Raw genomic sequence first — 15873 nt, 5'->3', positions numbered from 1 at the left:
GGGAGAAACCACACACCACGATTAACTCCTAGTCAGCATTGCTTGAAGTATAGGACCACCTCCATAAGTGAAGGAAAACTTGCAAGTTTACTGACGGCTATTTTTTTTTTGAAATGCTAATTTTAAAGATACTTTTCAAAAACAGAACACACACTTCCCTTTGATTTTCAACTGAGAATACAAAACATGATGTGACCTTTTCTTGGTGACTGGGGATCAGCCTTTTGCTGTTGGTAATCTTTCCTCAGGGTACCCAGGAGCTATTCCTAATTGGCTGCCTAAATTTATACAGAACAGTTTAGTGAAGGGTCTGAGAGGGACATTTCATCTTTAATAAATGACCAGGTGGTGGCTTGGGTTCTTGCTTCTTGCTAGCCTGTTACACCAACTTCTATTTCCACAGCTTCCAGTGAAATGACTTCCAGATGCTTCCTCATCTTCCCTACAGGATCTGGGTGTGCACTGGGCTGAGCACACACTGAACCTGGCAGATCTGAGTCCTTGGACTGTAAGACACATCATTCATTACTACGAAAAACATGCTTCCAAAAGAAGCACTAGATACCAAAGATGCAAAGACGTGTGCAAAAGATGCTGCCTAAACAACGGGCGAGCATTAGCTCTGAGAGATGTGAGTAGGTAGCCAGGCAGATGGGACGGGGAGGGGCTTCCAGACAAAGGCAGCAGCCTGCGCAGAGGGTGGGATGGGAGTGAATTCAGGGCCCCTGTGCAGTACTGCACATTTATCTCTAGGGTCAAAATGTGTTTACAGGTGCAAGCGTGTTCAGAGCAAAATTTCCATTAACTTAACAGAGTTTTGGCCCTGGGGGATGGAAGAGTGGGCAATCAACATCAAGGACAGAACACCAGCTCACCTCGCTGACACATTCCAGACCTGGGGAGTCAGAGTGCTTCCTTCTTTATTACTCATGGCCCTTCTGGGAATGCTGAGCCCACTTCTTTCCCATCTATGGGCATGAGGGCCGAGAAACTGCCTCCTTATCGGGAGTGCTTATCAGTCTGGCCTCTCCCTCCTCTCTGATACCTTTGACTTGGGTTTCTAACTTTACTGAATAAAAGATATCACTGCTCCTCCATGGGCCTTGCTATTTAAAAAGATGTTTAAAAACATTCTATGCTAGAATCAGCAAATCCTACAACGACTAATCCTGAAAACACTAAATGCTCATTAACGGACATATGACACATGAGTTACAGAGTCCTGAGTCCCATTCCCCTCTCTTTCCATTTAGTCACTGGGAGGCTTTGGGGCCAGTTACTTAGGCTAAATGAGATACGAGTGTAAATTGTTCTGCAGGGTGCCTGGCACATAGTAAGCCTTCAAATAATGGAAGCTAAAAAACACTCATCCACCCCTTTATCAAATTTACCATAACCTATGGATGCAAGAAGACTACAGATTCTTCTCTGGAGGGGTTCGAGGCTCAGAATGGGAGATCTGTGTAGAAACAACTCACTAAGCTCTGTGCACTGGGGCAGTGACGGAGGGGACCAGTGTGGTCTGGAATGGCTCTTCTCTGCACCCAAGCAGGCGAGGTAGGAGCTGAATGTGGCAAGGGGAGCAGGTGTTTGCCAGGCAGACAAATGGAGAAAGAGAAAGCAAGAAGGCAAATCGTGCACATATGTGGAGGCCGAGCAAATAGTACTCTGGTTCTGGGGCAGGGAGACGGAGGGAGGCAAAGAGATAAATGAGTGGCTTATTAGTCTGGCCTGTCTCTTCTTCCTCAGAGAGGAGGTTGTGGTGTGTTTTATGGACTAACCTCAGGCTGGCCTGATGCAAACCGTTTGTGTATGAGGCTAAGAACTTTGAGTTTTGCCCCCAAGGAAACAGGGAGACAGTGAGTCCATTTCAGGGCAGTGTCTGTCTTCCTGTGCTGGGATGTGGTAGATGGGCTGCTGTGTGTATGCGGGGTGGGGATTGGTGGGGGAGACTGCGTAGGGAGGGGGCTTCACAAGTGCTCCCCAAATTCCAATCCCACAGACACACTCCACCACTTACAACTAATTCATTGTAATGAGTTTACAAATTCTCACTCTGCAGAGATGAACGTTCAAGCAGGAATGTTCTAGATTTAGAAAACTGCATATTTTTTACTTACCATCACCTTAGGTGTAGGCTCCCTCCTGACCTTTCAGTCATTCTCTGATTCCCCCACACTCGCCTGGGGCTAGCTCACAAAACCCGCAGACAGCAGGCCTGGCTCTGAGCAGTTGTCCGTCTGTCTGCTCTCCCGAACAGCAAGCAGCTGCCACTGAGTCACCCAACCATAAGCAGCATGCCTACAGCACATCCGGCCTGAATTGTAAGGTGGGCATAGAAAGGTGACAAATGTAACCAGCATGCCTGCCTCCAAGGACCCCATAGACTGGCAGAGAACTTTTTATAGACTAGATGCGTTTTCTCCCCTGTGCTGCTCCTAACAACGCCATAAGGCGCAGGTGGCATCGCCTCTTTAGGAAACAGGTTTCGGGAGGTTACATGACTTGCCCGAATCACACAAATGGAATTTCTTTTTGTTCTTAGCTTCTTGTCTGTCATTCTTCACCACTTGCTTGTTAGGGGGGCGCCCCTTTCCCATTCCTGATTCTCCTATTGCATGGTGGGAACTCTGCTAGCAAAGCATGAACAGCCCCCCACTCCCTCCAGACATGGGGCAGTGACTGGAGGTGACCAGCAATGTGGAAGGAGGAACTGCACACGAGTCCCTTTCCCTTACTTCTCTTGAGACTTGAACAAGTCTCAAAGCACAGCTGTTGTCTTCGTCCATGCCCTGTGCCCCCATCACCACCCAAAAATGCTGGCCCTGATGGGTAAGTCAGCTGACTGTGGTTACGTGGAGATCCGAGGCCAGATAGGCTCAGCCCAGAGTTTCTGTCCTTGACTACTGTATCACTCATTTGCTGGTGCTACCGTACAAAGTGCCACGGGCTGGGGGGCTTAAACAATAGAAATGTACTTCCCCACAGCCAGGGAGGCTAGAAGCCCAGGATCAAGGTGTCTGAGGATTGGTTTCATTCTGAGGCCACTCTCCTTGGCTCGTAGATGGCACTCTTCCCCTGTGTGTCCACAAGGTCTTCCCTCGACATGGCTGTGTCCTAATCACCCCTTCTGATAAGGACACCAGACACATTAGGTTCGGGCCCACCCCAGTGACATCTTCTAACCTTAATTACCTCTTGAAATACCCTTTCCCCAAACACAATCATACTCTGAGGTGGTGGGATTAGGATGTCAAGCATAGGAATTATGGGTAAGGGGGTCACAATGCTGTCAGAGGAACCACTGTGCTGGGCTGTCTCTTAAATGGCTAGACAAGATTGGTACAAATATAACAGGAATGTGAAAGAAGCTATGTAAGCCTTTGGGAATGGAAAACAAATTAATGTGGGAGTTGAAAGGAGAAAGGAATTATCTCAAGCTCCTGGAACAGGGCAGGGCTGTAAAGAAGCTAAAGGAATGTCCATCAGGGTCTTGGCCACAGGCAGCAGAGACCAACTCTGGCTTCTATAAGCATATATACATGAATGTATATATACATATAGAAGGGAAATAGGAGACTCACAGAGCACACAGAAAAGATGAAGAAACTGGTTTATGAAAAAATATAAGACAAAAAAATACACAGAAATCTTTCCAACAGGTCTGGGTAGCAGGAACCAATAGAAAAACCTCCCCTGGTTACATCTTCCAGAGTGAATCCACTCCATCACTTCTGCCCTTATAGTACTCCTCTAGAGATTCAGATTCCCGGGGCAGGGAGTACAGTGGGCCTGGCTTGAGGCACATGTCCACTCTGGCTTGGGGAGTCCAGGACACTTGGAACAAGGCTGCACCCAGTAGTGGCGGGTACGTGCCCTGAAGGGAGACCCAGGGGCTGTCACCGAGATACAGAATGATTGCTGAGTAGGCAAAAACAGTGTTACGGTGGCATGCCTCCTACTGATATTACAGCTGGGGAAACTGAGACAGCTTTGGGAACAGCTCGTAACATAAGTGACCTGGGGCTTATTAGAAGTTCTCCTAATCCAAATGATGTATTCTTTCTAGCTACCCCGTAGTGCATCAGCCTGCTCTATTTCAGGGTGAATAAATTAATATATCCATAAATATTTAAATGAATAAGCAAGCAAACAAGTACATAACAAGCCAAGAATTCCAGAATTTTAATTCACCAATTTATATATACTCTCCCTTCACTACTAAATTGAAGTGAAGGTTGAGGTATGCTTAATAAGAGAGCTTTCTCTGTTTGGTTATCATTAATATTCAAGAGAGGACTTGAATCCACATAATCCACCTTTTGCAAGAGAAGAGCAAGTTCTAGTTTTCCTCCCTGTCAGCTCATCTGGGCCCCGACAAGCTGGGGAATCTCCATGAGCAGCTGAGCTACTGCAGGTGACCTCTGCTTTTCCTGCCTTTCGGACTGTGGAGCCCACCAGGAAGGGGTCATGTCTAACTCTGTTTGCAATAGCAGTTAATGTATTGGTGGATCTCAGAAAAAATAAGTTAACATTAGCCAAGTGGATATGGTGTCATGTACATGAGAGGGAACGGCTGCAGTTCCCTGTTTGGGGAAAGGTTATTCAAATGGGGTCAGGGAGGCAGCAGATCCTGCATTAGTCATTTTGTGTTTGTTTGTTTTGGTATTTAGAGCCTCCGATTATATGTCCAGTGCTTCCTAAGCCCCCAAAAGACAACTAAAAGAGTAAGCCAACAGCTGATTCTCAGGAATGTTTTGTCTTTATAGTTACTGGTTTTATAACTAAAACTTGAGCTCTGGAGTCTGCGCTTAAAGGCCAACTCACAAGGGCACATCGCTTCTATGATATTCTTTCCAAACACCTATAAGCTCAAACTAAATGAGACAAACATTAACAAACCCAGACATTCCACAGGATACCTGGCCAGCAGGCCTCAAGATCACTGTCAAGGTCTTGAAATACAAGGAAAGGCTAAGAAACTGTAATTGACCAGAGATGAGTGAGGGGATGTACAGCTGAATGGATGCAGAATCCTGGTTGGAGGCTGACATAGAAAGAGAACTGCACTGGACTGATAAGCGATCCCTCCTCCAAACTTTATGTTCACCCTGCACCTGTGAATTTGACCTTATTTGAGAATAGGTTCATTGCAGATGTAATCACATTAAGATAAGGTCATATAGGACTGGGGTGGGCCATAAAACCAGTATGACTGGTGTCCTTATAAAAAAGAGGAAAATGTGTGCACAGAGACACAAACCAAAGGGGAGAAGACCATGTGAAGAAGGAGGCAGAAATTGAAGTGATATGTCTGTGAGCCAAGTGCCTTAGTCCCTTAGGAAGGCTGTAACAAAAGACCACAAGCTGGGTGGCTTACAGATACTTATTTCGCATAGTTCTGGGGCTGGAAGTCCAAGATCAGGGCACCAGCATGGCTGGGTGAGGGCTCTCTTCCAGGTCACAGACTTCTTGTGTCCTCACATAGCAGAAAGGGGTGAGGGAGCTCCCTAGGGTCTCTTTTGTAAGGACATTAATTTTGTGCATGAGGGCTTGGCCAAGTAACCCAATGATCTAATAATCTCCTGATACCCAACTCCTAATACCACCACATTTTACATTAGGATTTCAACTTATGAATTTATAAGGGACACAAACACTCAGTCCACAGCACCAAGGGACTCTGAGAATTTCCAGCAACCACCAGAAGCTAGAAGTGGCAAAGAAATCTTCTTCCCTAGAGCCTTGGAGAAAACAGCCTTCTGGGCACTTTGATTTGGACTTCCAATCTCTAAAACTGTGAGAGAATAAATTCCTATTGTTTTAAGACATCCAGTTTATGGTATTTTGCTATGGCAGCCCTAGAAAACTAATATAAAGACATTAATATAGGAATAAAGAACATAAAGGAAGGACATAAAAAGAAGTGGTGACATTGAGATAAAGGCTGGAGTTTAATAGCAACGTACTGATGTTGGTTTCTTAGTTTGACAAGTGTGCCACACTAATATAAAATGTTGACAATGGGGTGAGCTGGATGAGGATTATAGCAGAAGGCTGTGTGCTGTCTTTTCAAGTTTTCTGTAAATATATAATTATTCTAAAATATGAAGGTTATTTTGGACAAAAAAAAGTCAGCTCACAGGCCGTGTCATCTTTGGATGGTCACCTCCCTAAGCTTGGATCTCCTCATCAGTAACATGGAGATAATAATAGCCCCACTGAGGGTTGTATTTAAAATGTGATAATGTATATATAAAGTACTTAGCAGGTCACATCTCTCCTCATATTGGTTGTCACTTGATCGATTTGTCAGTCCTTCCAAATTCATGCCACAGTGAATTTGCCCAGTCCAGGCCCTCATCGATGCTATCGTTTAACATTTTCAGAAAGGAGAGGCTGCTGCTGGGCTCAGTGTCAGTGTCTGCACTGAACCGGGGTGGTCTTTCGACGTCATGAATCCAGCTAACTCCTGTGTTACTTCTGGGACTAAAGTCTAGGCATCCTATGAATCAACATCCCCCCACGGTCCACTAGTTGAATAACCTTAATAAAATAGAAACGGGGCCAGTCTAGGGCAGACATGATGCTTTCCTTATCTCTTACAGGTGACCATGTACCATCATGGGAGGCGGAGTCTGCTTCACCGGGTTCAAACCCTAGCCACACCGCTTACTCGAAGTGTGCCATTGGGCAAGTTGGTGACTCTCTTAGACTCAGTTCCCAAATCTGTAAAAGAAGGACAAAAGTCCCTTCCTCATAAAGTTGTTATGAAGGTTACATTAAACAATGCACACAAAAAGCTAAGCCAGGGTTCTTTGTACCCAATTAGCATTGGCACTTACTAGTGTGTGTATATACCGTGTGAGTGCATGTTTTCCTTGCCTACTGTAGTGGCTGACATATCAGGAGCACAAAAAATTGTCTGTTTCATGAAAGAAACCCTTTATAAATGAGGACATTATGGATTGAAAAGAGATTGACTTGAGCAAGTTCACATCCCAAGAGAACAGCAGGAAGACCAGTGGGAAACAGGACTTGTGACTCCAAGGGCACTTATTCTGCAGAGAGCTCAGGAATACTCTCATTGCTTTTATTTCATAGATATGGAAGCTGAATATCAAATAATCAACAGGGTTTGTCTAGGGCACCATGATTTGTTAGTGGCAAATATCATGCCTCCATCTGTGTGATCCAGCTCCTAGTCTAGGCTTTTTTCTACCTTGTCTTGTTTTTAAGTGGCACCTGGTAAAATCTATGCATGAAGCATCCAGTTGCCCTTAAAGAGCTGCACGTTGATATGTAGCATCTCAGAGGCCAAACACAGTTCTGAGGGCTGTTAGACCTTTGAGCAAGGGCAGTGAGAATGAGGACAGTAAAGCCACGGCAGCTTTGACTAAAATGCAGTGCTTTGCTGAAAGACCTGGGGCTGTATCTTGATGTAAATACTGAAAAAGTCTCAGGAATCCCAGAGGTTTTGGCAGCTTGCATCACAGCTAGGCAGTACTTTGGACACTCAGGGACAGGTCAGGAGGGAGCCTATTCCCAGCATATTCCAGCCCAGCTCTGTCTGTCTCATTCATACTGTGGAACTGTGAGCAAATCACTTTTCCAATCTGTGCAACAGTTAATACTAGAAATAATGGTACCAGAGAGTTTAAAAACACTTTACAGTCTTCAAAGAGACATTCTGACTCCTAGACATTGTCTCGTTTGAGCCTCACAACGAATCTTCAGGTTATGATTGTTATTGCTATAAAATGGATAAGAAAATGGGTTCAGTGAGATAGAGTGGTGGTGTTTTATTGACAGATATCTATCATCAGCAATGAACATAAGGAAAGTAGCAGTTGCTAATCTTTGCTGAGCATGCATCATTGTTGCAAGCATTTTAAATATATCTATCATTTAATTCTCATACAACTCTGTAAGGTTGGAGATACTGTTACCCAGTTTTATTCTAATCCACAGAAAGGTTAAGCAAGTTGCCTGAAGTCACACAGCTAGGAAATGTTGTCAGAAGGTGAGCCCAAGGAACCCAGCTCCAGAGCCCATTTTCTTACTGAACTGTAACAGACGTAACCTTTTACTAAACAATGAGGTTTGGGGCTGAGTAAGATACAGATACACCCCTCTCCTTAAAGAGCTCACAGACTAATTTGAGGAAATTGACATGTAAATTAGATCACCACAATTCAGGAAGATAAAGAAGTGTAAGATATACTGTTAGAGCAATGACTTGGGGTGACTAAAATCAGTAAGGTGGCACTCAGATTAAATCCCAGACCTCCTGACTGTGTAATCCATATTCATTCACTCTTCACTTCATCCGAACCACACTTAATACTAAGTGTTGGAATTGTAAATAATAATAATAAAAAGATATTGTTCTCCTAAAGAACCAGTAATTACATTACAGAGAAAACATTTTCCAAACCACTTCAGGACAACAGACTTTGTTCCAACATGAACACACTGAGAATCCTTCAGTCACAAACTGAAGGGAGGACTATGTAGCTCTCGGATGCCCCACCGCATCCTCCCCCAACCACCTGCCCTCATGAAGAGGCGCCGAGGAGCATGCCATTCCACTCGAATTAGCACTGGGGGCCTGACTTCATGTAACCCCGAGATCAATCGATTTCACTAATGCAAACTTAATTGTGGTCTCTTTAATCCCCATGGAGATTTATTTTCAATAAACTGGTGCTGGCTTTGCCATGAGAACTCTGGTGGAGGGTCTGAGTCCCCCAGAGCTCCAGGAATGCGGCAACTGTTAGTACATTTTTAACATGACAGCTAGAGTTTTTGAACTAATCCTCAGAAAAATGTCTTTGAAGGATGTGGTCAGACTTTCCACACTTACTCCTTTTGGAGTCAGAATTATCTCAGAATACACTTTCCCCCAAGTTTTGAGGGTAGGGAGGGATGAGATTGCAATTAGAAAGAGCTAAAGATGAAATTTTATTCCTAAAATAACTAAAAATCCAGCTATAAATTTCACTATCAAGCCCAGAGCATGTGAGGTAAAACTATAAAATATGCCTGCTTCAACAGCATGACTTCCAAATAGGGCCAAAAGTTCTTACATTTGCCCAAATAATCACCAGCATGCCCACCTAGCCAATTAGCAGAAAGGCTAAGACTTGAGTCCTCTCCAACAACTGGTGTGTCACCAATAGAAGTGTGTCACCAGTAGAAGTGTGTCACCACAGTCATCCCACCTAAAAGGGAGGGCTGCGGCTTTACTCTACTTTTAAAAACAAGAGGAGAGAACTCATGCCTAATCTGCCAACTCTCATTTCTTCTTGCTGCTGCATTGGGCTGCTATCAGACTGGCCCTATGTAACTTGACACCTGATGCATGTCCACTGCTACAAAGACGGCCTTGATGGTCTAAGTCATTGACCAGAGCACAGAGAATCTCCATGTTGGGTGACAAACTTGACCACTTACTCCCAAAGCTTAACCAGTGCACTTACATCCAGTTTCAGCCACTACTGTACCCCAACCAGCTCTCCCCTATGCCTCTCCTCTATCAGTGTTTCCACCCACCTAGGCACCTCCTCTGCAGATCTTTTTGATCTTTTGCATCACTGGGCTTCAATTGCACCACCTGGCCCATCCTGGCCCATCTTCCTAGCCTCAAATTTTCCTGGCTTCATGTTGTCCTTGGATGATTAATGCGAACTGGTCTTCCTTTTCCTCCTGAGGAGTCAGTTTTGCAGACCAGGAATCTCAGCGATGAACACCTTGATCAAGTTTGTACCTTCCTCATTCCCTGCTACTCCTCAAGGAAGCCTGTTCCTTCTAAATTTATGCAAACTGAGGAGTCATTTAGTGACTGTCTTTGGAACAGAGACCTCCTTCAGAACCTAGTCAGTATCTCCAGTTCAAGAAGAGGCTGGCGTTATTCTGTAGTATCTCTCCTAACAGTTCCACCCTGAGAGCAGCAGTGAACACACAGAAAGCCCCAAATGCTGAAGGGTGTGTATGTGGGATGACAGCATTTCCTTTTCTCATAACATAGCGATGTGCTACATCCTCAGAGTAACTAGGGTGGCGTGGATCACCGCTGGACAAGTTTGTTGGGCGGGAGGGAAAGCAGCAACAGCAGAGGGATAGCAGATGGCTTTGTCCACCGTTTAGTCTGCTGGCCCAGAGACCAAGCGATTAGGAGCAAGCCTACCTGGTTGACAGCTGACTGGAGGAGGGCAACCCCAGGGAGGGGATGGGGCTGACTTGAAGGGAGGCTCCAGGACTCAGCCTCTGCCCCAGCCTAACTTGGGACTGAATTTAGCCAGCAACCCCTGTGAGACTGCAGGGCTGGGCAGGCTGCTGCTGTGAACTCAAAGTACAGATTTGTGCAGGAAAACTGCCCTGTTGCGCTGAGAATCACGGGCCCTTACCTGTGTTTATTTCCACTGCCTTCTCCTGTTGGTCTTTCTCCAGGGTTCTCCTGGTCAAATAAATCAATTAAAAACATCCAGTGCTGGAGGAACATAAACACAGGCAGCGGGAGAGGGCCTGGAGGGCCAAGTTCTGTTTTCAGTTCCTCTGGGTTTCAAAGCACGTTCCAAAGTATAACCCCCACCACCACGGCAAACCTGCCTTTGATGAAACATAATGTACGATTTCTGATGTTGACACAGAACAGATGGGACTTTGATTTTTTTAATCTGTTCTCGATAGAAGAAAAATAGACATAATGGATTTTTTTGGATTTGGGCTTGTTTCCCACCCTGCTCTTCAAATGCATTCCAAACTCCAAGAGCCCTTCAGTTCTGTCTCCTTGTTTGTCATTGAACCCTCCATACCTGGGAGTCTCCATACTTGGGAGACTGGGCCTTGCTTAGTAACCAGATAGGATGAAGGGCACTGCCCCTACGTCCCCTCCATCTGGTGCAAGAGAGCACCTGTGGGAGCTGCACAGCAAAAGAGAGTCCTCAGACTTATGGCCAATGAAATAGTGGCTTGTCAACAAATATGGGCTGGCCAGGGAACTAGAGAGGCAGTTAGCCTCAACTACCCCAGACATTGCTATAATCCAAGTGAAAACAGTGGGTGTGCCATGCAAAACTGACTTCAAGACAAATCCCAACCAAATGCAGCCCATCAGTCCTTCCTAAACAGGCCTTCCAGAGCCACCCCTGGTCACAATATGCCCTCCCAGGAACTGCCAGCAGAGATCCTTTGAGCATGGTCTATGCACAGAATGTTCTTTGGTTGGGGGATGTCCACTCCCACGATTCCATTCCCATGACAACAGTTGTCACAGCGGCTGACTCCAGCACACATTGTGCAAAGGGCCATGCCCTGCTACATTCACCCGGAACTGATTAGATGATAATAGGTGCAGTTAGATGGCTGCTCAAGTCAAATTTCAAATTTTATTTACTCTTGGACTTTATTTCCTCCTACCCAAAAAGGAAACGAAGAATTTTAAAGAGAGAGGAAAAACACAACAAGGCACTGTGGGTTACGATGGTGAGGATTCTGCCCTGTGTTGAGAGTGGTCTGGCCTTCGGTCTCAAGTGGACAGGCAACCCAGGCAGTCAGATTGATTCAAAGGAATAAAAGGTAGTCTTGTGTGAGAGAGTGAGTGCAGGCTCTGTTGGCCTCCTCAAGTCCTGCTCATTGTCCCACCATTCTCAAGGGGTTGGTGGGGCAGGAGGAGGGCTGGGGGAGGTGTACTAGCTCACGAAACTTGCAGGATTCCAACCTGGAATCTTATGCTTTCCCAGATACCAGTCTTCCCAGCATGAGTTAAAATTTCCCTAACTATTTTTCTGAAAGAAAAATCTGGAAATAAAAATGCTTTCCCAAAAAACATTTTTGTAGAAAAAAGGACAAGGTCATACAGAAATAAAAAATGTTTACATATCCAAAAGGAACAAAATAACTCTTAAAGAGCTCTCTGCACCCTGAGTTCATTGCAGCATTATTCACAACAGCCAAGACATGGAAACAGCCTAAGTGTCTAAAAGTGGATGAATGGATAAAGAAAATGTGGTATCTATACATCTGTATCTATATATCCTCACAATGGAATATTATTCATCTATGAAAAGAAGGCAATTCTGCCATTTCTGACGAGATGGATGGAATTTAAGGGCATTATGCAGGGTGAAATAAGTTAGGCAGAAAAAGACAAATATTGCATGATCTCACTTGTATGTGGAATCTAAAAAAACCTGAACTCATAGAAACAGAGAACAGATTAGTGGTTGGCAGAAGTGGGGAAATGGGTGAAGGTGATCATTAGGTACAAACTTCCTGTTATATGATAAGTTCTGGGGATATAATGTAGAGAATAACTATACTGCATTGTATATTTGACATTGCATATTTGTATATTTAACAATACTGCATTGTATATTTGAAAGTTGCTATAAGAGGAGATCTTAAAGGGTCTCATCAAAAGAAAAAAATTGTAACTATATATGACTTCTCAGTACAAGTAAATGTTACAATTTCTCATCACAAGAAACATTATAATTGTTCATCACAAGGAAAAATTTTTAACTATGTTATAATTGTTATGTTATATATATTTATAGATGTTAACTGAACTTATTATGGTAATCATATCCCAATAGATACACATAACATTATTTTGTAGATGGTAAACTAATACAATAGCAGTTGATGTATCAATTATATCTCAATGAAACTTGATAAACATTTACAGAGAAACAGAAAAGACTGCTGGATTGTCTTATTTTGTGAACTAGCACCAGAAAAAGGAGTCTATTTCTACTTTTTATGTATTTCACATGCATTTTCCTATGTATTCCCTTAGTGACTCTATTACCCAGACCCAATACCATGTATAGAACCAAAAGGAACTCATCATTTGTTTGCCATGTTGGACAGCAAGTGCCATGGTACATAGTAGGTATCAGTAAATGTTTTGGATTTTTAAAAAGTTTGCCTTAACTGCCATTTTTTAGTTAATGAACATTTAGTAAGCAAGCAGGAGGAGGAGAATGTTCTCAATTCTGGTGACAACAGTGAAGATAGGAGTAATGAAGAGAAAACAAGACAGAGAAATAGCCTATGTGGGGTACCCTACCAATATTCGATAAGTATACCTAAGTAAAATGGGACTGCCAGGGCCTGAATTCAAATCCCACTCTATCACTTACAATGATTAGATAGCAAGTCACATGATGCTCCATCCTCACTTTCTTCATCTTTAACACAGAGATAATGATTCCTCAAAAGCTATGAAAATCAAGTAAGAAAAATGTATGTGAAAGCACTTTGTCAGTGGGTTTGTACAAATAAAAGGATGTAATATTATTATTAATCATGAAGAACTACATAATTCACTCAGCATCCTCTCAAATGTTTAGACATCTTAACTACAAATTACCTATAAAAATGCAGACTGACCAAAAATGGTATATTCTTTTCTTTTTTTTATTGCTGTGTGACAGATGATCACAAATTCAGCTGTTTAAAACAACTCCCACTTATAATTCACATTTCTGAAGGTCAGAAGTCCAGGCAGGCTCAACTGGATTATTTGCTTAGGGTCTCACAAGGCTGAAGTCAAAAGGTCAACTGGGGACTGTTTCTTCCAAAACTTATTCGTATTGTTGACTGAATTCAATCCCATGGGTTGTGGGACTGAGGTCTCCATTTTCTTGTGGGCCGTCAGCAAGGTACCACTCTCAGCATCTCAAGGTTGCTGTCAAGTCCTTGCCTGACAGCCCCTTCCATGTCAGCAATCTCCCTTATATCGCTTGCTTTCCGATGTCCTCTTCTACTACTAGCTAAAGAAAACTGCTTTTAAAGTGCTTTAAATCCAACCAGGACAATCTCTCTCTTGATAAACTCAAAGTCAGTGGATTAGTAATCTTAATTCTACTTTTAAAATCCCTTTTGCCATGAAATGTGATATAATCATGTGGGTGATGTCTCATCATATTCACATTCCCGGGCATGAGGGCTGAACATCTGGGAAAGGGGACTTCTTGGGATTCTGCCTAACACAGAATACAAACCCATAGGAGTATAGTTTTGAATATGCACACTCTTTCTCCTCACTAAAATCTGAAGATCACATTTATACACTTTTTACCCAATGCAATTCCTTGTATACAGCAAGCTTAATGTAGGTTAAATAGAGACATGATGTTTCTTTGAGGACATCTGCTTTGAAAGTTTAGCTTTCATAAAGAAAATAAAGGCAGAAAGTGTCTTTCATCTCATTAATAATTGTGTACCCACTTTGCCCCTCTGCCACCTGTAAAATTCCCAACATATGGGGGGGCCTATGGTAAATAATGTTGAATGAATAAGTGAATGAATCAATGAACTGAAGAATTTTTCACTTAGGCTTAACTAATAATCTCCTCTGATACTTGCATATCAAGCTAAGTTTTTGTTTTTGAAAAGAAGGTGTCAGGGAAAGCTCAATAGCAAGATTTTGGTTTCGATTTTATCTTTTAGGCACTTTTTAAAAGTTTCCTTAGAGATTTGTTCAACACTATGATTGACTTACACTGAATACTGCTGTTCTCAGCAGAGAGAGGTCAGTACTTCCAGACTAGAGGGAGATTTGCAGAGCTCAAAGGGGAGTTCTGCCTGAAGTACTGGAGGGCACCTAAGGAAGGGCCAATGCCAAGAGCCTTCCCTTTGAAAGAATGTAAGAGCCTCACCCTTCTGCTAAGGCATCTGACTGCACAGGGCGTCCTAACAGGCTAGATTCTAGCCCAGCTGCAAAGTAAATGGCTCCTACCAAACAAAACACAAAACAATCTTCCATCACCCATCCACGAAAATGGCAAAGCCCCCACACTGTTTTGAAGCTGCCTCCTTGAAAGCCAGATTGACAGACATTAGATGGAAGCAAGGCAGCTTAATATCAAAGATGACAGCTGACAATGTGGCACAAAAACAGAACCCACCGTGCCGTGGGTTAATCAGTGTTCTACTCTGAGCCACTACTGTGTTAGTGGCTGGGTATTATTTAAAGATAAAAACCTGAAAATGTATTGGTCACACCTTCATCAGACTTTCTCTGGAGAATTCTTTTATGATTCTTTGGTTCTCCAAGTTACACAAAACAATTTCCCATTAACCATATCCTAGTATATTCTGCTTACCAAACTAAAGCCATTTACATAATGAGTAATTTAGCACATGCACACACACACACAAATTATCTAAATATATGTGTAAACAAATATTTTGCTAAATTTTGGACACACTTAGAAAATGTAAAACACCTAGACTGTAGTGGTGGCAGGAGATAGCAGCAATGTATATATGTGTTACAAATGAAAGAACAAAATATATTCATATCTAATATTTATGATAGCATTTGCTACACGATTCTAAGCACTGTGTTTGTATTAATGTATTAATTCTTTTAACACTCACAGAAACTCTGATGTGGGTATATTGTTATCATCTCCCACTTACAGATGAACTGTGATGCAGAGGTCAAACAGCAGAGCCGGGCATTGAACTTGGGAAGACTTAATTAGTAGACTCTGCGAGTATATTCAGTGGTGGGCTTTCCAAACTGGACAAAACGGTTATTTTACTATCATGTGACTAGGGACTGCCTCCTGCTACTGGGTGACTCTGAGTACCTTGTTGCATTTCTCTAAGCCTCAGTTTTCACGTCTGTAAAATAGGGATAAAAATAGAGCCAAGTTCCTAGAGATAGTTACAGTGAAGATTATTCATTTCTCCATTCTAAAGATACTCAGTAAGCACTTACTCTAGGCCAAGTACTACCCTGAATGGCAAACAGAACAGATAAACCCTTGCCTCTGGAAGCATACCTTCTAGAGTAGCTTCTAGTAGCAACACTATCCCGACTCTACAGCCACTGTAGTGTAAGCAGTGGGGAGT

At 43.2% G+C, this 15873-nt stretch overlaps 1 protein-coding gene across 8 annotated transcripts in view; it reads right to left on the bottom strand.

The window, feature by feature from the left end:
* LRATD2 (LRAT domain containing 2) overlaps positions 1-15873 on the bottom strand; it is a 263088-nt gene that overhangs the window by 172559 nt on the left and 74656 nt on the right. The window contains exon 5 of one of the 8 annotated variants that reach the window (XR_005025885.2): positions 6529-6729. The exons of 6 other annotated variants lie outside the window; for them this stretch is intronic. The gene's annotated coding sequence lies outside the window, so the exon portion shown is untranslated. Of the gene's footprint in view, positions 1-6528; positions 6730-15873 lie in introns of those variants that run through there. One more of the 8 variants, XR_008996159.1, reaches the window with a different exon arrangement.

Source organism: Manis pentadactyla, chromosome 3, assembly GCF_030020395.1.
Source record: "Manis pentadactyla isolate mManPen7 chromosome 3, mManPen7.hap1, whole genome shotgun sequence".
In the NCBI taxonomy this organism is placed as follows: domain Eukaryota; kingdom Metazoa; phylum Chordata; class Mammalia; order Pholidota; family Manidae; genus Manis; species Manis pentadactyla.
This window is presented reverse-complemented; position numbering and strand designations above follow the sequence as displayed.